Source organism: Ascaphus truei, chromosome 3 (assembly GCF_040206685.1).
Source record: "Ascaphus truei isolate aAscTru1 chromosome 3, aAscTru1.hap1, whole genome shotgun sequence".
Taxonomy (NCBI): domain Eukaryota; kingdom Metazoa; phylum Chordata; class Amphibia; order Anura; family Ascaphidae; genus Ascaphus; species Ascaphus truei.
The window spans coordinates 109160762-109184376 of NC_134485.1; the positions used below are offsets into that span (position 1 = coordinate 109160762).

A 23615-nucleotide genomic window follows, 5' to 3' on the forward strand; every position below is an offset into this window, starting at 1 on the left:
CCTGCTGTCCAGGATGCTCCGGCTCACCTTCTCCCCCTCCCCTTTCTGGCAGTGTAGATCCAACCGTACGACCGGCAAATTTCCCACGCTTTGATTGGGCATAGCAGGCCCGACGGCACCACCGGCGTCTCCAGCCTATCAATCCATAGTTGGGGCTCTATCCGAGCCCTCCTGCACAGTAGGTACCCGTACCTTTCCCTATCCTTCGCATCGCCGCTGAGCATGGCTGGCACCGCTGAGCATGGCTGCCACCGCTGAGCATGGCTGCCACCGCTGAGCATGGCTGGCACCGCTGAGCATGGCTGCCACCGCTGAGCATGGCTGCCACCGCTGAGCATGGCTGCCACCGCTGAGCATGGCTGGCACCGCTGAGCATGGCTGGCACCGCTGAGCATGGCTGCCACCGCTGAGCATGGCTGGCACCGCTGAGCATGGCTGCCACCGCTGAGCATGGCTGGCACCGCTGAGCATGGCTGGCACCGCTGAGCATGGCTGGCACCGCTGAGCATGGCTGGCACCGCTGAGCATGGCTGCCACCGCTGAGCATGGCTGGCCCGTCCGTTCCATTAAGCTGTGATGTGGAAAACCAGTGTTCCTGTTTGACAAACAATTTAGAAAGTTCTGGCCTCCTACACCCTGTGCTCCCCATTTTAAACCCTCTAAGAACCTCCTTCTCCTTGCCCGTGGACCAATGGGGCAGCCAGCTGAAGCCAGCCCGGTCCGGCCACCGTAGCCCTTATGGAGTCGAAATACCATTCTGGGCCTCTGACTTACCTATGTATGTGTATACAATGCATCACATGGTCGGTATTTCTACTAAGGTGCAGACATTTTGGGACATATTTACCAAGCAGGGCTAAGCAGTCATATACACTATCTTATGGCCCATTCAAGTGAAATTGTTATAAGGTGCCCAACACCGCTTAGTAAATACAGCATGATCTGGTTTAATCTTAAACTAGGAATTTAGTTGTCATCAATAAATATGGTGATGGGGCATCAGCATTGGACAATGGACCCAAGTGTTTAGTGCAGTCACTGCATCATTAGACATGGACAGCTGGTTTTCACAGTGCTTGCTTTTGTATGTCGTTGTAATACCAGGAAAGATACACGGGGCACATATCTCTCCCAGAATGCCCTGTAATACAATGCTGAGAAAAAGTGCCAGAGGACAGAGTCAACCACTCCAACATGTTTGAGATGGCTCTGGGGGTTTGAATTATATGCGAGTGCTAGGGATTTGAATGGAAGCAGGTAGTTCATTGTAGCTTTAAAAACAAAAAAGTCGATGTTCTTGTGGTATTCTCTACAATTGCTTGATCTGGAAAGGAAGCTGCAGAGATCATTGTTTATATTTTAATTGTCCGTTTTTAGACATAATTATTTTTTATTATAGGACACCTATATGTAACGGGTATTCCCCCCCCCCAATCGCAGATTATACTGTGGAGGTGTAGGAACATACAATGTTACCATAGATGTGGTGCATTACCTGTTGGCTCGCAGGAGGGCTGAGCTTCCGCCACGGGGAACCTGGGGCAATTATACTAGGGGTAACCACTTACTCAATTCAGCGCCTCCACCTGCAATGGCTCCCACCAGAGGGGGAGTGGTTCCTCGCAGGACAATCACAACAATCAATACTCATACACAGATATATAATAACTAATACTATTTACTTAGGTTAGAACAGAATATAACACATCATGACAGGTATCACATAACCGGTGTCCCTCTCACGAGGAGACACTAACTGCGACGTCCAGCAGGACGCTTCCCCAACACCAGGTGATCCCACCCCGTGTCCAAAGAACCCCACCCAATGTCCCGCACTCTTGCAGACAGAGTCAATGGGTGACTGCGCAGTCACTATTAAACTAAGGGCCCGTTGGTGCACTTGTGTAGTAGATAGTACCTGCCGAGCACTCCCGTGCTCGGATCTCCAACTGGCTTCACAAAGGATCCATCGTGTGAAGGTTCCGTCTGATCCTACACCGGACTCCTTTGTACGCGGACCGCCAGGGCGGTCTCACTCTGGAATAGTCTCTGTGGACCCCAATGTGGGTCCGAACCGCTTCACAGGAACCGCAGCGTCCGCTGAGTCCCTAACTAACACTTGGCTCTAACGTGACAGGAACCCTAATCTAGGGCCTGTCCCTGCAGTACAGCAACCTAAAGTGGCTTTGGGGAAAACTCCTAGAGGCCTACCGGGGTTAATAACCTGCCCCACTCCCCTAACTCTTCCCAGCCTTGACTGTACTTACTAAGACCTAACGAGTCCCAGCGCCTACAGCAGCAAGCTGTAGCTCACTGGATGCTGCAGCCAACGTGCTGCGCAACAAGGTGCCTGCCTGTCAGACCTCACAGCACTAACAGCCGTGACTCTGACAAGGCAGCACTCTAACACTAAGGGCAGCGTCCCTATCTTGGGCCTCCCTAAGCATTTACCCACTAGACTAGTGGGGAGTTGGGGCCTACCTGGGGTGTAGGTACCTATATGGGGCAGGAGCTGCACTCGCTCCCCGCACCCTTCCTTCCCTCACAGCTCCCTGACTCCAACTCTCTGTAACCTTCCTTTCCCAGCTCCCACTAATGTAAGTGGCAGGGTCCCTAACCTGAGGGCTGTCCCTGGCAACACTCACCTTACTGGGGAGCTGAGCTATCTCGGGCCCTGGGGGTGCTGGCCTAGTACAGCGAGTCCCCGACTCCTGTACCCTACCTCCTTCCCTGGGCTGCTCCGGTCTCTGACTGCTCTGCGTGCTCCAAGCCCGCCAAATGTATCTCTTTGCCTGCCTGTGGATCTTCAGCCCTATTGGCTCCCTGGTGTCACATGGGGCATACAGAGGCTCATGGGACTCGTAGTCCCTGCTCAGAGCCTTCCCTGGTAGGCTAGGGGTTCGCGGGCTTTCTCCTCCCTCTCCTGCACCTGCGCAAGCTTTATGGGGCTGCCTCAACATCTCCCTGCCTAACCTAGCCCTCGCGCAACTCCATCCTGACTCTGGCGGCTGTACTGCGCATGCGCAACCCCTGCGCATGCGCAACCTAAGGGGCAATGGCGGCGCCCTATCCGCCAGCCGCTGGGACCTTAGAGACGCGATCGCGGCCTTAGCAACGGCCCGATCGCGTCCCCGGCAACCGGCCGCATGTGGGGTAAGCCGCGCTGCTCCCTGCTCCAGCCCCCACCCTTGGAAGCAGCCGTCGGGCCCGTCGGCACCCGTGACCGCGCTGCACAAGGGGAGGGGGGTCTCCAGGAGCCACGGGAGCTCCAGGCTACACTCTCCCCCTGGTGGAACTCCAACGTCCTCGCTTGGATAGCAGATGTAATCATGCACAAACATTACATAATAGAAATGCAGTACAGAGAATATACAACACATCACAATACTACCCGAGGCTAGCTGAGACCATTTGTGGGGTGCCCCTGACTGATCATGTGGGGGTACCTCACTTTTGCGTCCGTGAGCCTCCCCCAGAAAAATTTCCTGAAGAGCACACCGGAGGGCAACAGTCACTGGTTCTTCGCTACTTCCTCCCCCTGGTGGAAGGAGTAGCACCATGTCTCTTACGCAGGCCTTTACCCGGTCATCCGCGGCATGGATGCGGTAGACCAGGAGGCCAGGACCTTTCCCACGGTCCACTACATGGTGAATGGAGCGTTCCTTTTTGGGCTCCAAGGAGAACATTTTCACTAAATCCTTCTCTACACAGTCCTTGTCCCTACATAATGGCGAGGCTTCCACTGGGAAGCGAGCAATGGACAATGTCTCTTTCCTAAAAGTCTCTGTTTCACCTGGCAGGGGGTAAAGGGTAGATACCTTACCACTGCGGTGATTCCCGGTGGCCAACACGTCCTCGGGGACGCTGTCAGTTCCCACCTCAGCTGTCTTGGGACCTGTCCACAACACTTCTGGGACAGTCCACTCACTGGCTTGAAACTCGGGAGTGTTGGATCCCAGTCCTGGGACCATTTGGGCTGGAGCGCACGGACTCATACTCCGCTCAGGAGCCGTAACTCTGGCCTTCTTCATGGCCACCTCCATCGGAGCCTGTGGGGAGCAAGGGGGTTCCTTACCACTCTGCTGGCTTGCGATGGTTTTCTCTTCTTCTGGAACACTGTCAGGTATCTTCTGTGCTTCACCTGACACCACGACAGAGCTGACTGTTCTCTTCAACTGAACGGTAGGCGGTAGATACTGGTCCACTCGCACGGCGGGACAGCTTTCTCCTAGGGGGGACACCTCCGCCAGGACGCGATGCAGAGGGGAACCCTTCGCCCAGGTGACCAGACTTAAGGAGCCATCGTGCTCCGCGGTCACCTGGAGGCTCACCCCCAACACCCCTGGGGCAGTCAACTCACCCTTGTCGTCGCTAACCGGTACTGGTCCCACGCCTGGGACCGATGGTACCATCGGAATACGCCGGACAGGCCATTGTAGGGCACACGGGCCCACAGCAGGGTCCGCAATATCGGGATACACTTCCTCTAGGGCACACGGGCCCACAGCAGGCTCTGCATCCGCCGAGATAGTGTGTCCGGAGATTTCACTGAAAGAAGGTGGGGGTATAGACACCTTACCCTGTGATTCCTCTGTATCATCGCTGGGGTGGTTCGCCGGTAGGCGCATCGCCACCGATGGTTCGTCCTTTTCCGTAGCTGGCTGGGCCTCAGTCCTTCCCTCTTGGTTGCAACGGGGGACTAGGGCAGCCTTGTCTGTCAGCTCCTCCACCTCCGTGGTTGAGGTAGAGCAAGTAACAGCATCTTCATCTCTGGGTTCTGCCATCTGAGATTCCTGCTTGGGATCTGGGACTGTAGACTGTAGCAGCACAGGCTTTAGAAACTGTGCCCCGCAGCCGACACACTTGGGGCCCCAGGTCTGTTTGCCACCTGGGAAGTCACACTGATTACAAACACATCTTATACACCCCTCGTCCTCCACCACGGCCACCCGATATTCTATTGGTAGCCTAAAATGGTTAAAGTCCATACCACCAGATAGATTCAAGTCCTTTTGTAGGCACGGGCACACCAGAAAGGATATTTTCCCTCCATTAGACCGCCATGCTCCATATAAATGAGGGTGTATTTCTCTGCATTCTGTACTGTTTTCAATGGGAACAGCAGTTGCTGATGGCTGTTCACTTTGCTTGCTCCCCCTGGTGGAATGTAAAGGAGGGGCCCGCTCTATCACTGATTGGCTCTGGCTCTGCACTGAGTCACTCACTTTGCGGGGGCGGAGCTCTGGCTTTCCCGCCAGTCCCGGATGGATTTCTGCGACACAATTGAGTGCAGGCTTGCAGTCAGCAGCACATGTGCTCTCCTGCTTTGGCGGGAGACGCCATTTTTAGGTGTGACTCCCTTGATGAGGGAGCCTCCATTTTGATCACAGTTCTGGTAATCTCACTAAGGCTCTCTGAGTATGCAAGAGGGTAGCCTTCTGGTGGGGCCTCTGGGAAATGCAAGGTCAGAGGGATATTTTCCAGGCATATTTCCTGATCCGTTACTAGCCATAGTCTACAACACTGGTCAGTGGGGTCGTACCGGTGCTCTATCCTCTTCCACCCTTGGTCTATGCCCAGGAGTCTCCCTAGGGCCTCACAAATTTCCCGCAACTTCACGGCACTACTGGGAACATCCCCTACTACTAGCACATGTCGCAGGGATACTTCTGTCCTCTTGGTTCGTTCGTGGGCCTCATGGCTTGCAGGCCCAAACATGGTGAAGAATCTAATTTGGCCAATTTGGAAAAAATGAAAACAGGGCACCCCAGGTCTCTCTCAGCAGCGCCTCCAAATGTAACGGGTATTCCCACCCCCAATCGCAGATTATACTGTGGAGGTGTAGGAACATACAATGTTACCATAGGTGTGGTGCATTACCTGTTGGCTCGCAGGAGGGCTGAGCTTCCACCACGGGGAACCTGGGGCAATTATACTAGGGGTAACCACTTACTCAATTCAGCGCCTCCACCTGCGATGGCTCCCACCAGAGGGGGAGTGGTTCCTCGCAGGACAATCACAACAATCAATACTCATACACAGATATATAATAACTAATACTATTTACTTAGGTTAGAACAGAATATAACACATCATGACAGGTATCACATAACCGGTGTCCCTCTCACGAGGAGACACTAACTGCGACGTCCAGCAGGACGCTTCCCCAACACCAGGTGATCCCACCCCGTGTCCAAAGAACCCCACCCAATGTCCCGCACTCTTGCAGACAGAGTCAATGGGTGACTGCGCAGTCACTATTAAACTAAGGGCCCGTTGGTGCACTTGTGTAGTAGATAGTACCTGCCGAGCACTCCCGTGCTCGGATCTCCAACTGGCTTCACAAAGGATCCGTCGTTTGAAGGTTCCGTCTGATCCTACACCGGACTCCTTTGTACGCGGACCGCCAGGGCGGTCTCACTCTGGAATAGTCTCTGTGGACCCCAATGTGGGTCCGAACCGCTTCACAGGAACCGCAGCGTCCGCTTAGTCCCTAACTAACACTTAGCTCTAACGTGACAGGAACCCTAACCTAGGGCCTGTCCCTGTAGTACAGCAACCTAAAGTGGCTTTGGGGAAAACTCCTAGAGGCCTACCGGGGTTAATAACCTGCCCCACTCCCCTAACTCTTCCCAGCCTTGACTGTACTTACTAAGACCTAACGAGTCCCAGCGCCTACAGCAGCAAGCTGTAGCTCACTGGATGCTGCAGCCAACGTGCTGCGCAACAAGGTGCCTGCCTGTCAGACCTCACAGCACTAACAGCCGTGACTCTGACAAGGCAGCACTCTAACACTAAGGGCAGCGTCCCTATCTTGGGCCTCCCTAAGCATTTACCCACTAGACTAGTGGGGAGTTGGGGCCTACCTGGGGTGTAGGTACCTATATGGGGCAGGAGCTGCACTCGCTCCCCGCACCCTTCCTTCCCTCACAGCTCCCTGACTCCAACTCTCTGTAACCTTCCTTTCCCAGCTCCCACTAATGTAAGTGGCAGGGTCCCTAACCTGAGGGCTGTCCCTGGCAACACTCACCTTACTGGGGAGCTGAGCTATCTCGGGCCCTGGGGGTGCTGGCCTAGTACAGGGAGTCCCCGACTCCTGTACCCTACCTCCTTCCCTGGGCTGCTCCGGTCTCTGACTGCTCTGCGTGCTCCAAGCCCGCCAAATGTATCTCTTTGCCTGCCTGTGGATCTTCAGCCCTATTGGCTCCCTGGTGTCACATGGGGCATACAGAGGCTCATGGGACTCGTAGTCCCTGCTCAGAGCCTTCCCTGGTAGGCTAGGGGTTCGCGGGCTTTCTCCTCCCTCTCCTGCACCTGCGCAAGCTTTATGGGGCTGCCTCAACATCTCCCTGCCTAACCTAGCCCTCGCGCAACTCCATCCTGACTCTGGCGGCTGTACTGCGCATGCGCAACCCCTGCGCATGCGCAACCTAAGGGGCAATGGCGGCGCCCTATCCGCCAGCTGCCGGGACCTTAGATACGCGATCGCGGCCTTAGCAACGGCCTGATCGCGTCCCTGGCAACCGGCCGCATGCGGGGTAAGCCGCGCTGCTCCCTGCTCCAGCCCCCAGCCTTGGAAGTAGCCGTCGGGCCCGTCGGCACCCGTGACCGCGCTGCACAAGGGGAGGGGGGTCTCCAGGAGCCACGGGAGCTCCAGGCTACATATATATATGTAGCCAGGTCTCCCCAGCGCTACCGCACCCCCCTCACCTGACTGCCGATCGCGGGGGCCGCCGCGTCCAATGGCGGCTCCGTTCGGCAGTGGCAGGGGAGAGGGCGGTCAGGTCCCGGCTCGGGGGTTGCCGGGGACGCGTGCGGCCGGTTGCCAAGGCCGCACGCGCATCTCAGGGCTCCCGGCGCTCCCGGAGCCGGGCGGATAGGGCGCCGCCATTGCGCTTCAGTTCGCGCATGCGCAGTAGGCCCCCGGCGGCAGTGCTGTGAGGTCTGACAGGCAGGCACCGTGGTTAGCAGCACGTTGGCTGTTAGAGTAGTGAGGCTTAGGGATGTGGGTAGTTAGGGGAGTGGGACAGGTCCTGACCCCTTAGGCCCATAGGAGTATCCCAAAGCCACCATAGGTTGCTGTAATTATAGGGACGGCCTATAGTGCAGCACGTGCCCCTTATGTAGGTAGGGACACAGAGAAGTCTCGTTTTTCCCGTGAAGCGGTTGGACCCACGTTGGGGTCCACAGAGACTGTTCCGGAGTGGGACCGCTCGAGCGGTCCACGTACAAGGAGTGCAGTGGAGGATCAGAAGGATCAGAAGGAGGCATCGCTCGACTGATCCTTTGAGAAGCTTGTTGCTGACCCGAGCACCGGAATGCTCGGCAGGTATTATACCAACACATGTGCACCAACAGGCCTAGAGGTTTTAGTGACTGCGCAGTCACCCATTGACTATCTCCGTAGGAGTACGGGACATTGGGTGTGGGGGTTTCACTGGACACTGGGTGGGATCACCTAGTGTTGGGGAAACGTCCTGCGAGACGTCACGGGTAGTGTCTCCTCGTGAGAGGGACACAGGTTATGTAAATGCGATGATATGTTCTATGTTCATAAGTAAATTCCTTAGTTATTATATAATCACTGACTGTGTGTGTGGTTTCTAATTGGGTTCCTATGTAGGGTCATTCTACACGTCCATAGAATCCTACATAGGTGGAGGCGCTGTAAAAGAAGATCCGTTCCAGAGGATTCACCCCAGGCTCTCATTAGCGGAGGCTCAGACCTCCTGTGAGCCTGCAGGTATACGCACCACACCGGTAACACCGCATGTTCTACTCACCCACACTATATATGAGATTGGGTGGGGTGGAATACCCGTTACATTTGGAGGCGCTGCTGAGAGACCACCTGGGGTGCCCTGTCTATTTTTCTAAATTGTCCCGTCCCTATTTTTGTCGCCATGTTTGCGAAGTCCGGAGACGAGGTCCTTGCCTGGGCGTTGAGGCAGTATATGGAGCCTGGCCAGGTAGTGGCGGTAGGAGGCATACCCGATAGTATACCCGCAATGAAGGTCCGGGAGGGTATGTGTAAAATTCCTGGGTGGCCGTGGGCATGTGTCTTAGAGGAGGAACAAGATCCCACGTCCACATGGAAAACCATACTTTTTGTTGTAACTCACACTGAGGATATATGCCTGGCAGAGGCACCGTCCGCACTGTTCATGCCCGGGGGCCCCTCAGAAGGGTACCCCCTAGTCTATGCCGACCCAGCAAAATGGCGTCTCCCGCCAAATCAGGAGAGCGCACGTGCTGCTGACTGCAAGCCTGCACAGAAAGATGTCGCAACATTTTGTCCAGGTTTGGCGCGAAAATCAGAGCCCCTCCCCTGTGATGTGAGTGACTCAGTGCAGAGCGAAAACCAATCCCTTGTAAAAAGTACCCTTCCTTTAGATTCCACCAGGGGGAGCAAGCACGGTTATCTTCAACCATACGTGGACGCTGTGATAGACACTCTGATCTCTGAGGATGAGATGAGGCATGAGGATGAGATGATGCATGAGGATACAGAGTCTGCTGTGGATCCGTGTACCCTGGAAGAGGAGTATCCCGATGTTGCGGACCCTGCTGTGGGCCCGTGTGCCCTACGATGGTCAGTCCGACCTACTACAGAGGTACCATCGGTCCTAGGCTTGGGACCAGTACCTACAGACGACAAGGGTGAGTCGACTGCCCCAGGGGTGTCGGGGGTGAGCCTCCAGGTGACCGCGGAGCACGATGGCTCCTTAAGTCTGGTCGCCCGGGCGAAGGGCTCCCCTCTTCATCGCGTCCTGGCGGAGGTGTCCTCATTAGAAGGTAGCTGTCCAGGGAAGAGAGTGGACCAGTGTCTACCGCCGATCCTTCCAGAAGAAGGAAAGCCTATCGTCAGCCAGCCGAGTGGTAAGGAACCCCCTTGTTCCCCACAGACTCCGATGGAGGTGGCCGTGAAGAAGGCCAAAGCTACGGTTCCTGAGCGGAGTGTGAGCCCGTGTGCTCCGACACAAGTGGTCCCAGGACTGGGATCCAACGCTCCCGAAGTTCGAATCAGTGAGTGGACTGTCCCAGAAGAGTTGGGGACAGGTCCCGATACCACCAAGGTGGGAACTGACAGCGTCCCCGAGGACCTGTTGGCCACCGTGAGTCACCGCAGGGGTAAGGTGTCTACTTTTTCCCCCCTGCCAGGTGAAACCGAGACATTGTCAAGTGCTCGCTTCTCAGTGGAAGCCTCACAAACTTATGGGGACAAAGACTGTGTGGAGAGAGATTCAGGGAAAGCTGCCTCCTTTAAGCCCAAAAAGGAGCGCCCCATTCCTCAGGTAGTGGACCGCGGGAAAGGTCCTGGCCTCCTGCATCCCTGCCGCGGATGACCGGGTAAAGGTCTGCTTCAGAGACACTGTGCTACTCCTTCCACCAGGGGGAGGAAGTAGCGAAGAGCCAGTAACTGTCGCTTTAGAGTGTGCTCTTCAGAAAAATTTTCTGGGGGAGGCTCACGGACGCAAAAGTGAGGTACCCCCACGTGTTCAGTTCGGGGCATCCCATCAATGGTCTCAGCTGGTCTCGGTTACTGGGGGTGATGTATCATGTAACCTGATGTGCAAAATCGATATGTTATGTGTACGGGTTATGCCGCGAAAATATTCCGTATGTGAGATTGTACCATGCTATGTCGTTCCCCAAGCGAGGGCGTTGGGTGTTTCACCAGGGGGAGAGTGTAGCCAGGTCTCCCCAGCGCTACCGCACCCCCCTCACCTGACTGCCGATCGCGGGGGCCGCCGCGTCCAATGGCAGCTCCGTTCGGCAGTGGCAGGGGAGAGGGCGGTCAGGTCCCGGTTCGGGGGTTGCCGGGGATGCGTGCGGCCGGTTGCCAAGGCCGCACGCGCATCTCAGGGCTCCCGGCGCTCCCGGAGCCGGGCGGATAGGGCGCCGCCATTGCGCTTCAGTTCGCGCATGCGCAGTAGGCCCCCGGCGGCCCAGATAGCTTGCGCATGCGCAGGGAGAACTCTAGCGCCATGGAGCAGTTGCGTGAGGGCAGGGAAAGCGCAGGAGAGTCGCGCGAGAGTAGGGATAGATAGGGGGATGTTGTGGCGGCCATTAGGAGCTAGTGCAGGCATAGGAAAGGCGCGCACGCGGTCCCTATGTGCTGTTAGGCTCCATGGGACTACAACTCCCATGGGGCATAGCGAGGCAGGCACCAGGTGCCTGATAGGAGCCAATAGGGCTGTAGGACTGCCCTGGAGGGAGATAGATACATTTGGCGGGCTGGAGCTACGTGTCAGTCAGGAAGAAGCAGAGCAAGGAGGCAGACAAGGGAAGGAGGTAGGGTGCAGGAGAGAGGGACTCCCCTGTATTAGGCCAGCACCCCCTTGGTCAGAGATAGCTCAGCTCCCCAGTAAGGTGAGTGTTGCCAGGGGCAGCCCTCAGGTTAGGGACCCTGCCACTTACATTAGTGGGAGCTGGGAAAAGGAAGTCTGCAGTTAAGACCGTTGGAGTCAGGGAGCTGTAGGGAAGGAAGGGTGCGGGGAGCGAGTGCAGCTTCTGCCCCATATAGGTACCTACACTCCAGGTAGGCCCCAACTCCCCTCTAGTTGGGTGGGTAACTGCTTAGGGAGGTCCTAGATAGGGACGCGGCCCCTAGTTTGGAGTGCTGCCTTGTCAGAGTCACAGCGGGCAGTGCTGTGAGGTCTGACAGGCAGGCACCGTGGTTAGCAGCACGTTGGCTGTTAGAGTAGTGAGGCTTAGGGATGTGGGTAGTTAGGGCAGTGGGACAGGTCCTGACCCCTTAGGCCCATAGGAGTATCCCAAAGCCACCATAGGTTGCTGCAATTATAGGGACGGCCTATAGTGCAGCACGTGCCCCTTATGTAGGTAGGGACACAGAGGAGTCTCGTTGTTCCCGTGAAGCGGTTGGACCCACGTTGGGGTCCACAGAGACTGTTCCGGAGTGGGACCGCTCGAGCGGTCCACGTACAAGGAGTGCAGTGGAGGATCAGAAGGAGGCATCGCTCGACTGATCCTTTGAGAAGCTTGTTGCTGACCCGAGCACCGGAGTGCTCGGCAGGTATTATACCAACACATGTGCACCAACAGGCCTAGAGGTTTTAGTGACTGCGCAGTCACCCATTGACTATCTCCGTAGGAGTACGGGACATTGGGTGTGGGGGTTTCACTGGACACTGGTTGGGATCACCTAGTGTTGGGGAAACGTCCTGCGAGACGTCACGGGTAGTGTCTCCTCGTGAGAGGGACACAGGTTATGTAAATGCGATGATATGTTCTATGTTCATAAGTAAATTCCTTAGTTATTATATAATCACTGACTGTGTGTGGTTTCTAATTGGGTTCCTATGTAGGGTCATTCTACACGTCCATAGAATCCTACATAGGTGGAGGCGCTGTAAAAGAAGATCCGTTCCAGAGGATTCACCCCAGGCTCTCATTAGCGGAGGCTCAGACCTCCTGTGAGCCTGCAGGTATACGCAACACACCGGTAACACCGCATGTTCTACTCACCCACACTATATATGAGATTGGGTGGGGTGGAATACCCGTTACATATAATTTGTTTTTCATTGTTTGTCACTGATCCTTTTGTGTGCATGTATGTGCATATGGACGGGAGAGGGAGAGGGAGAGGGAGAGGGAGAGAGATTGAGAGAGAGAGAGAGGGAGAGATTGAGAGATTGAGAGAGAGGGAGAGATTGAGAGAGAGAGAGAGAGAGAGGGAGAGATTGAGAGAGAGAGAGAGAGGGAGAGGTTTTTTTTGGAAGCATTTTTTTTCTTTTTAAGGAGTGGCTCAGTGAGTAAAGACACTGACTGGCACTGAGTTTGGAGTACGGGAGCCTGGTTCAAGTCCCGTTGTTGGCGCCATGTAACCTTGGGAAAGTCACTTTATCTCCCTGTGCCTCAGGCACCAAAAAAACATAGATTGTAAGCTCCACGGGGCAGGGACTGTGTCTGCAAAATGTCTCTGTGAAGCGAGTCTAGCCTTTTTAATAAACCATGGTGCATGACATTATAGTCCTGTTGTAGCCTTAAAAGAAAAAAAATCATATCTACTGCAGCAGTCAGAGACTTGTATATCATAATATTCCAAGCACATCATATTCCCAGTAACCGGGTTATAAGGGAACCAATATGGTTACTCCTGATCGGAGGCTCAGTTTTCCAGTTCCGGGTGCCATGTAAAATAGTAAATAAGGAAAGGCACAAAGGTAAACGTTGTTGCAAAAATTGCTTCTGGGTGGGCTCGGAAAGGGTCTGCGCCCCCGAAACGTTACTACTGTGTAGTGTACCTGCTCCTGATATGATTTGAATACAAAAGCAATCTTTGCAACAACTTTAACCTGGAGGCCTCTCCTTGTTTACTTACTTGGTCTTATTCCCAGCAATTAGTGGTGGATTTACGTATAAGATAAATAAGCTACACTTTAGGGCAATGGTTTTTAACCTTTTTTTGGTCAAGGAACCCTAGAATTAGATTGTGAAATTCTGGGGAGCCCCAACCCTACCCCATACCCCATCCATCTCTCCCACCCCCCTGTTCATCAATCTCTCCCCTGTTTGTCCCTTTCTTTTCCCTCCCCTCACACTGTACCCTCTCCTCCCCTTACACTCTCCCCTTCTATCTTCTCTCCTTACTCTCTCCCTCTCTTCTTCACTTACACTTTCTCTCCATTAAACTCTTCCCCCCCTTTTTCTTGCCCCTCTTACACTCTCCCCTCTCTCTTGGCCTCTTACACTCTCCCCTCTCTCTTGCCCTCTTATTCTCCCTTTTCTCCCCTTATGCTCTCCAACTCGCTCTCGCCCTCACTCTCTCCCCCTTACGCTCTCTCCCTCACTCTCTATCCCTTCCCCCTTACAATCCCTCTCTTTTTTCTCCCCTTCTCTCTTCTCCCCTTACACTCGCCCCCTCTCTTCTTCCTTTACACTCTATCATGCCCCCTTACACTCTCCCCCACTCTGTTCTCCCCTTACACTCTCCCCCTCGCTCTTCTCCCCTCTCTTCTCCCTTTACACTCTCGCCCCTTTACACTCTCCCTCTCTCTCACCCCCTTATACTCTCCCCCTCTCTCTTGCCCCTTACACAAAAAAAGTGGCAATTTTTATGAAATTCAATCAAATTACTCTTATTTTCTTGATAGCTTAACCCTCCCTGCCCGGCTTCAAGGCAGATTACATCGGTATTTCACTACTCAATATGGGTTACCTCGACTCAGGGTGCTGGATGCAGGCGGCTGGGCGATGAGATATGTAGCATGGAGGGGAAATAATGAGCGCCAGGAACGTTTTGGAATGGATGCTCACCCCAAACCGGACAGGATCGCGAGGCAAAGGTCGAGATTAGGAAACACCGATCTAGAGACGCGAGGTCGCGTCCAGTGTGCAAGTTCGTATTCGTGGATAGCTGGGTCAGGGTAAGAGAATGTATAATTGTTCAAGACAAGCCGTGGTCAAGGATTGGAGAGAGCTGGGTAGTCGTAGGGATACCGTGGTCAAGGATTGGAGAGAGCTGGGTAGTCGTAGGGAAGCCAAGGTCGAGGATTGGAGAGAGCAGGGTAGTCGTAGGGAGCCTAGGTCAAGGATTGGAGAGAGCAGGGTAGTCGTAGGGAAGCCTAGGTCAAGGATTGGAGAGAGCAGGGTAGTCGTAGGGAAGCCTAGGTCAAGGATTGGAGAGAGCAGGGTAGTCGTAGGGAAGCCTACGTCAAGGATTGGAGAGAGCAGGGTAGTCGTAGGGAAGCCTAGGCCAAGGATTGGAGAGAGCAGGGTAGTCGTAGGGCAGCCAAGGTCGAGGATTGGAGAGAGCTGGGTAGTCGTAGGGAAGCCTAGGCCAAGGATTGGAGAGAGCAGGGTAGTCGTAGGGAAGCCAAGGTCGAGGATTGGAGAGAGCAGGGTTGTCGTAGGGAAGCCTAGGTCAAGGATTGGAGAGAGCTGGGTAGTCGTAGGGAAGCCATGGTCAAGGATTGGAGAGAGCTGGGTAGTCGTAGGGAAGCTGTGGTCAAGGATTGGAGAGAGCTGGGTAGTCGTAGGGAAGCCAAGGTCGAGGACTGGAGAGAGCTGGGTAGTCGTAGGGAAGCCTAGGCCAAGGATTGGAGAGAGCAGGGTAGTCGTAGGGAAGTCTAGGCCAAGGATTGGAGAGAGCAGGGTAGTCGTAGGGAAGCCTAGGTCAAGGATTGGAGAGAGCAGGGTAGTCGTAGGGCAGCCAAGGTCGAGGATTGGAGAGAGCAGGGTAGTCGTAGGGCAGCCAAGGTCGAGGATTGGAGAGAGCAGGGTAGTCGTAGGGAAGCCTAGGTCAAGGATTGGAGACAGCAGCAAAATTCAAGGTAAACGAGGCAAGGCACAGTGACACAAGGCAGGGTGCTTGCGACCAGCAAATGTCACAAGCTTTATGCTCAGCCAACTTCCTGGTGAAGAGGCTGAGCCTAAATAGCAGGACCGGTGAATCAGACGCAGGATTACTCCTGCAGGCAGGAAAGTAGCAAGACCCAATCAGGTGACTGGATCTTAACGGGGACGGAGACTGCGTCTTATCCTCACACCTTTGTAGTACAATAGTCATTTATTCGTTTCCCCAAGCACAGGGACCGCTCATTCACATATTGACAACGTTGTACTGGTTTTATAACAGACGTACATAAATGCAGTGCTTCCATTAGTAGTCACTCTTATCACCCAAAGGGAGAGGTGTTGACTTCAGTTGCTTTACTTGTGTGGGACCTAGCCCCCCTTTGTTGCTTCAGGATCATAATCGATATTACCCTGGTTAGACTAGTCCAATATGGGAATCCTGGTTGGTCCTTTGCAAGTGACCACAATTCCTTTGGCCTGTTTGGGAACTTCCACTTCCACACAGACTGGGAGGAATATTAATGCGGATCCGCGGTTAGAGACGATCCGCCGACACCCTGGACCTCTCTTTCCTGAGGCACTCTGTGGCATGCCGTATTCCTATCTTTTAGATATTTTGGACTCCATTGGCCTTCTGGGATCTTAACTTAGAGGGGCACTGTCCCTATCCACAACATAATAAAGCAGGGGGGCCTGGTCTGTGCTATTACTTTATTAACATCCCTATCTACGCTCCCTGAGGCTCCCCTCCTCTTGTCCTTCCGGAACCTGACTTCAAGACCCTTCCCCCTATCTTTTATATTCCTTCTGACATCAGTATGCCCATGGTAACACTGGGTGGGACAAAGCACACCCTATCCCACTATTAACTTCTCACCGCAATCTGGCAACCTCATTGAGTGGGGGTTACAATAGCAAGACAAAAGTGTACAATTAGTGGGACCTACAGTAAGGCGACTTTACCAAAGCACTAGCAATAAAGCACTAGCAATGTCAAAAAAGCAAAAGATCATTTTTATGTCATTAAAAAAATTGGCAAAATGTCACTATCTTAGAAAATGTAGAGTTGGTTCGCTTCTGATAGTAAAAACCTCACACCTGAAGAAGGGACCTTTGTGGTCCTAAAAGCTTATTAACCTCTTATTAATCACAAGTTAGCCCTTAAAAAAAAAGTAGGGTAGAAGTGATACCTTTATTTATTCTACTGACTAACACCGTACGATCCTCTAATTCTGAAACTTTGCGAATGACTTGCAACATCCACAAAAGTCTCTGGAATAGACCTGGTGTCACAAGTGTTCATCCTTGATTGTTGTCTATTTGTCACATGCCCGGTACAGATATTTTTATCTCCGCTGCAGAACGTTTTCCATTCTGTGGGTCAAATAAAACCGATCAAATGACAAATAACTGATAAAAGACGGAAGTGAGGGCTGACGCAAACCAATACAAATAATACACCATGTATGTGTAGTTAATGTGCCCATTAGCATCACAGTACAACAAAAATAAGCTAGGGGGACATACAGGAGAGAGTAAAAAGATTCCCACAGCATGCTGTTAATTAAAGACACATTGGGCTAATGAGTAGAGCTGTAAATTGCTCATACTATGTTGGTCATTTAAAAGCAATGGAAGTGTGTGTGCGCTAAGCCATGGGTGTGCAAACTGTGGGGCGCGCTCCCCAGGGCGGGCGTGGGATTTTCTAGGGGGGACGCGGCGGTTACAGAGGCCCCGCGCTCTTCCCCAAGGCATTTAAATTAAATGCGGGGGGAGGCGTGAGGCCTCTGTCCTGGAACAGGATTATCTTATTCCTGTGCCCTTTTGCAGCTCACAGACTGTTGCTGTCTCCTTAGTTCAGCTGCCTGTAATTTTCTCTGTCCCAGCAGCTAGCTGCATGTGTGAATGCTACATTGTTTCATTATTTCCTTCCACAGCTCTAGTTAGTGAGTTGCTTTATCAACCTCAGCTTTTCTTAGAATGGGCTATTCTATTTCCCCCCCTGTCCCTGCTGACAGTTAGTTCAGTCACATACCTTTTCTGTGTGACACATACCTGTAGCCCTTAGTTCCTTTTCACCCTGGACTCTGAGTGAGTACCATCATGCTATTAGCCCCAGCAAGGCCTTTCTGTTTTTACACACGCCTAACCCGGTGAAACACAGCACTTCTAGAGAAGCACTCTCTACCACACTACTCCATCTACAAGAACCCTTTGTTTCCTTGACTTTGCAATAAAACTAAGAAAGACAAAAGGACTTGTTGTGCTTTGGAAGAGGGAAGGCATGAGTTAAGCTAACTGGAGCTATTCATACATCACACGTGACCCTGGTTCCAGGAAAGCCTCTGAAACTTCTCTTACCTGCTCTCAGTCGGCTCTTCGGCATCGCCATTACACAACGTGACATCACATGACATCGTGACATCATATGGCGCCGCCGAAGCCAGAGAGCAGGTAAGGAGGGAGCGTGAGCGGGGGGGGGGTGGGGGGGGATAGCAAAAAGGCGGGCGCGAACAGAAAAGTGTTCCTGTGTTGTTGGCAATAACCTGATCTAAGGATAGGATACTAAAACCCAGTAATTGGCAGCTATACCCCCTATGCTTTGCAAACACTGGCGGGCATTTTGGGGCCTTATTGAGTGTTCTCACCATGAGTTGAGGACACTATACTGCCTGGGATCTGTGACACAGTTCTGTTAACAATAGTCTGATGAGTAGGCAATAAGATGTATTAATTAGGGGTTCGCTGAACAAATATTTTCTAGCAGGGAATGTACAGTATAAAAAAGGTTGAGAACCACTGATCTAATGGAATTACACTGGGTTGTATGTGGTTGGTTTGGCTGTTATTGGGGGCTGGGGGTTATCCACAAATACAAACCCACTTGTCAGAAATATGTATAAAATATTTCTTTGGATTAATACATTTTGGTGTTTATGTTTCATTCGGCTTATTTAAGAAACCAAGAGGTTGGTTGGTAATGGTTTTAATTGGCTTCTCTTGGCTTAGAGGTAATAAGTTATTGGTTCTGACCAGATGTACTAGCAAGTCTGTTTTTTTTATATGAAGTTTATATTTATTTATTGATGGTTGATCCCAGCAGGGAAGGTGATCCCAACGGGGAAGAGAGAAGCGGAGCACAGCCGCGCACATAAGGGGTTAATCCAGGACTGCAGCAAGTCTGTTAAAAACTCTTTAATGGATATGCGACATCATGGTACAGACAGGTAAGAATAGTTCCTCTTAAGCATTTCACGCCTTAGACGGCGCTTCGTCAGAAAGTATACAGCATATGTATGAGGTTCCCCTCTTATGGCTTGTTACTCCCAACCGGAAGTGACGTGTCGGGGTATTCTAATGCACTCATTGGCTGGTGCTTAATGAATGGAAGCATGAAGATAACGTCATCTATATGTTACGGATGGGGGAAACGGACAAATTAAGCTGTAGCCATGAGGGAGAACTCAAAATACATAACAATAAACCGCAAGCATAAGTCTAAATTGTTGCGGAGAAAGACAATATATAAAACACAAAAATTAAAAACAATAAACTGTACTAGCGGAGGTATTGATGACAAAAGGTGCAAAGCCTTACTAAGTAACAAAAGCATTAAGTCTAATAAAAGTAATATATCATTAAACAGATCTAAGTTTAATCCATAGTGTAATGCTATTCTAGGAGAAGTTATAGTCAATGATAATAGCAAATGACAATTCAATAAAGCATTGTAAGGGTTTCAGATGTAATAATTGTATGTTTTAAAGCACTATTAACCCATAGGGTATAATAACCAATGCATTAATATGTCATATAATCATAACATAAACAAAGGATGTCACTGAAAAATCAGTGATAATCAATGAAGCAGAAGAGTCAAGAGACTCAGAATAAGGGAGACTTATATTCAATATATCCTTAAGATTAACCCAAGAAATGTTTTAGTTCCCAATCAGTATTTATACCCCCGGGTGTCAATGACCCGAGGGTATAAATCCAATCCATTTCTTTTTGATTGAGAATTGCTTCTCTGTTGCCCCCCCTAGCATGTTTTGGAATGTGCTCTAAGGCACAGAATGTAAAAGTGCTAATTGAGCCCTGGGTACACGTGGAAAAATGTTTAGATACTGGAAATCTGTCATCTTTTTTTCTTTATTGATCTAAGATGTTCAGATATTCTATTTTTTAAAGGTCGGATGGTTCTACCTATATAGATACTTCCACATGCACAATTAAGTTTATAGATGACATAGTTTGTAGCACATGTCATGAAATGTTTTATTTTGTGTATTTGTCCCGTATATTTACATTCAGTCTTTGAGAGTGGGGCTGCATATTTGCAATAATTGCAATTGCCACATTTGTGGAAATCTTTAGGGAGATTCTGTTTCTGCTGTATGTTATGAGATGAAAAAAGACTTGGAGAAAGATGATAGCCAATTGTTTTCGCTTTTTTATACACATATTTTGGATATGTCTGCATCATGGTTCCTTGTCCAAACATAAGACTTTCCAATATATTTCATGACATGTGCTACAAACTATGTCATCTATAAGCTTAATTGTGCATGTGGAAGTATCTATATAGGTAGAACCATTCGACCTTTAAAAATTTGAATATCTGAACATCTTAGATCAATAAAGAAAAAAGATGACAGATTTCCAGTATCTAAACATTTTTCCACGTGTACCCAGGGCTCAATTAGCACTTTTACATTCAGTGCCTTAGAGCACATTCCAAAACATGCTAGGGATGGGGGCAACAGAGAAGCAATTCTCAATCAAAAAGAAATGTATTGGATTTATACCCTCGGGTCATTGACACCCAGGGGTATAAATACTGATTGGGAATTAAAACATTTCTTGGGTTAATCATCTCTCTTTTCCTTTAAGTATATAATGAATATATGTCTCCCATATTCTGAGTCTCTTGACTCTTCTGCTTCATTGATTATCACTGATTTTTCAGTGACGTCCTTTGTTTATGTTATGATTATGTAGTCATGCCTAACAATGCCTACTGTCATCTCTCCTGTTGGCAGCAAAACCTGGTAAGTTACAGGAGTGCCAGCAGTAATTATGGAGGTTTGTCCTCACACCCTGGTGAGGTGCCCTATGCATGGATGGGAGTGGCTACATGTTCTGTGACCCTTGTTAGTGACCTCAGAGATGTGCCTGCCTCCTGAGGTATATAAGGCACTACACTGCCTAAAGTTAGTGGGTGCGTGCGTAGAAGTGGAAGGTTGAGGTCACAAGTGTAAGGTGCCCCTAGTGTCGTAACTAGTGGTACCAACTAATCTTTAAGTTAGCTAAGGCCAACTGTGTCCAGGGACCTGGCACAGGGGTGATCTCCCTACGGGGAGAGGGAATCCCACTCCATTGGGAGGGCGTACCTTTTGAAGAGAATCACGGAGAATGTGCGGCTGAGATGATTTACTGCGAAGGGCACCTCGCCCACTTCTGGTACAATAAAGATGACTTGTGCAAAGAGAATCCCCTGGTGTGCGTTTGCAATTACTCTCCTGGGGCCCTCACCACCACGAAGGAGTTCCTCATCAGGACCATCTACCTGCATATGCATAGATCCCGATGAGGTGGAGGCGCTGCACATGATGTAAGTAGGACTCGTCACCCACTACCTCAGATACCTGTCTTGCTTGACATCCCGCAATACCATCAAGCGGGAGACTCAGGAGTCCTGTTGCCTACAGGTGCACCATCATACACAAACATGTAACTGGGCTGGATAGACCACAGGGGCCAATGTGAGATTGGGTGGGTCAGACCAGACACGAACACCCGTTACAATTATATGACATATTAATGCATTGGTTATTATACCCTATGGGTTAATAGTGCTTTAAAACATACAATTATTACATCTGAGACCCTTACAATGCTTTATTGAATTGTCATTTGCTATTATCATTAATTATAGGCTAAAGCAGTAAAATTCCGGGCATTATTGAAATTTCTGCCATCTGATTGGTTAAAATTCCGGGCATTATCCAATCAGTAATGCCCGGAATTTTAGCTGCTTGCAAAGTGTTGATTTCAATGTGATTATTTCCAGCCAATCAGCTTTCAGAACAGCTGAGACAGGGCAGGGGATTGGTCTAAAAGTAGGAACAGCTCTGAGACAGGGCAGGGGATTGGTTAAGAAGTTTCAGCCATGGGTTGACTCCTCCCCCTTGCTCCGTGAACTGAGCAAATTCAGATGAATGGGTGGGGGAGAGAGAGAGTCTGCAAAGCAAGTGAGTGTCTGCAATTTGTTTCTGGCTGTAGTTTCTGTGTGTGTGTGTGTGTGTGTCAGTGTGTCAACGTGTCAGCAGCAGTGTTTATGAGTGTAGCAGCAGGTGTGTGTGTGTGCTGTGCTGTTGTGTTGTGTGTGTAGCAGCAGTTTGTGTGTGTAGAGGTGCTGTGTTGTGTGTAGAGGTTCTGTGTGTAGAGGTTCTGTGTTGTGTGTAGAGGTGCTGTGTTGTGTTGTGTTGTGTTTAGAGGTGCTGTGTTGTGAGTGTAGAGGTGCTGTATTGTGAGTGTAGAGGTGCTGTGTTGTGTGTGTAGAGCTCCAGTGTGTGTATGTATGTGTGTGGTGTGCTTGTGTGTGTAGAGTTGCTGTGTGTGTAGAGGTGCTGTGTGTGTAGAGGTGCTGTGTTGTGTGTGTTGTGTGTGTGTAGCAGCAGTTTGTATTGTGTGTAGATCTGCTGTGGTGTGTGTTGTGTGTGTGTGTACACAGAGGGGACACACAGTGTGTGGATAAAGATATCTGCAGTGTAAGCGTATATAGAGGTGGTCTCATGTATTTACCATTTTATTTTAATAAAAAAATCTATATAACTATACAAAAGTGTCTATTATTTATGAAAAAGTCTACATTTAGCCTATAATAGTAATAATCCCCTCAGAACAGGGCATTACTGGACAATAATGCCCTGGCTGGGTTAAAGTCCCTCGGCTTTTACTCGGGCCTTCAACTCTTCCAGCCAGGGCATTATTGGCCAGTCATGCCTTGTTCTTCGGGGATTATTACTTAACTATAACTTCTCCTAGAATAGCATTACACTATGGATTAAATTTAGATCTGTTTAATTATTATATATTACTTTTATTAGACTTAATGCTTTTGTTACTTAGTAAGGATTTGCACCTTTTGTCCTCAATACCTCCGCTAGTACAGTTTATTGTTTTTAATTTTTGTGTTTTTATATTGTCTTTCTCCGCAACAATTTAGACTTATGCTTGCGGTTTATTGTTATGTATTTTGAGTTCTCCCTCATGGCTACAGCTTAATTTGTCCATTTCCCCCATCCGTAACATATAGATGACGTTATCTTCATGCTTCCATTCATTAAGCACCAGCCAATGAGTGCATTAGAATACCCCGACACGTCACTTCCGGTTGGGAGTAACAAGCCATAAGAGGGGAACCTCATACATATGCTGTATACTCTCTGACGAAGTGCCCTCTAAGGCGTGAAACGCGTAAGAGGAACTATTCTTACCTGTCTGTACCATGATGTCGCATATCCATTAAAGAGTTTTTAACAGACTTGCTGCAGTCCTGGATTAACCCCTTATGTGCGCGGCTGTGCTCCGCTTCTCTCTTCCCCCGTTGGGATCACCTTCCCTGCTGGGATCATCCATCTGTTCATACAGCGTGACGCACGCCTAGGGAGAAACCACAGGACGCCATATGTGAGTAACCACCTATCATTGAGTTATGTTTGGTTGCTGCTGGGATATCATACACAGGATTTAATTTTGCCTTTGAGACGCAGTCCCAATAGGAGGTGACATCAGTGGGAGTTGCCTCATATACCCCCATCTGCATCACCTACGAGAATTTACATACTTCTCTTTACATATGTGCATACCTGTATATACTACAGCACTCACTAAGACTTTGGTTACCTGCATTATGATTTACCTTCAATCAAGTTATCCAATTATGTCATGTATTTGACTAGTGACCTTGTACATTGGAGCGCTGTATGTTTATAGAACTTTGTTCTTTATGTCTACTATATTTATTTATTGTGTTATGGTCATTTAAAAACATTGTGCTGCTGCCATGCCAATACTCAAGGAGTTGTGTCTGTTTCTTATTTATGAGTTTGATTCAAAGAGAGGGAAGATATGTGGCATGTGACGTGGTATATTCTATGCACAGTTACAACCATATCAATCAGTGGGCTTTTGAAGTCATATGAATGGGGATTGTGTGTTAGAATGCATGATTTATATCTTCTATTTCATTTTTTTGATATGTAAAACAAATAAAAGTATTACTT

At 50.3% G+C, this 23615-nt stretch overlaps 1 protein-coding gene across 2 annotated transcripts in view; it reads left to right on the top strand.

Moving 5' to 3' along the window:
* Nucleotides 1–23615, top strand: part of SCARF1 (scavenger receptor class F member 1) — a 74031-nt gene that overhangs the window by 29845 nt on the left and 20571 nt on the right. Inside the window, exon 1 of one of the 2 annotated variants that reach the window (XM_075589322.1) lies at nucleotides 22734–23019. The exons of the other annotated variant lie outside the window; for it this stretch is intronic. The gene's annotated coding sequence lies outside the window, so the exon portion shown is untranslated. Of the gene's footprint in view, nucleotides 1–22733; nucleotides 23020–23615 lie in introns of those variants that run through there. 2 annotated transcript variants of the gene reach the window in all.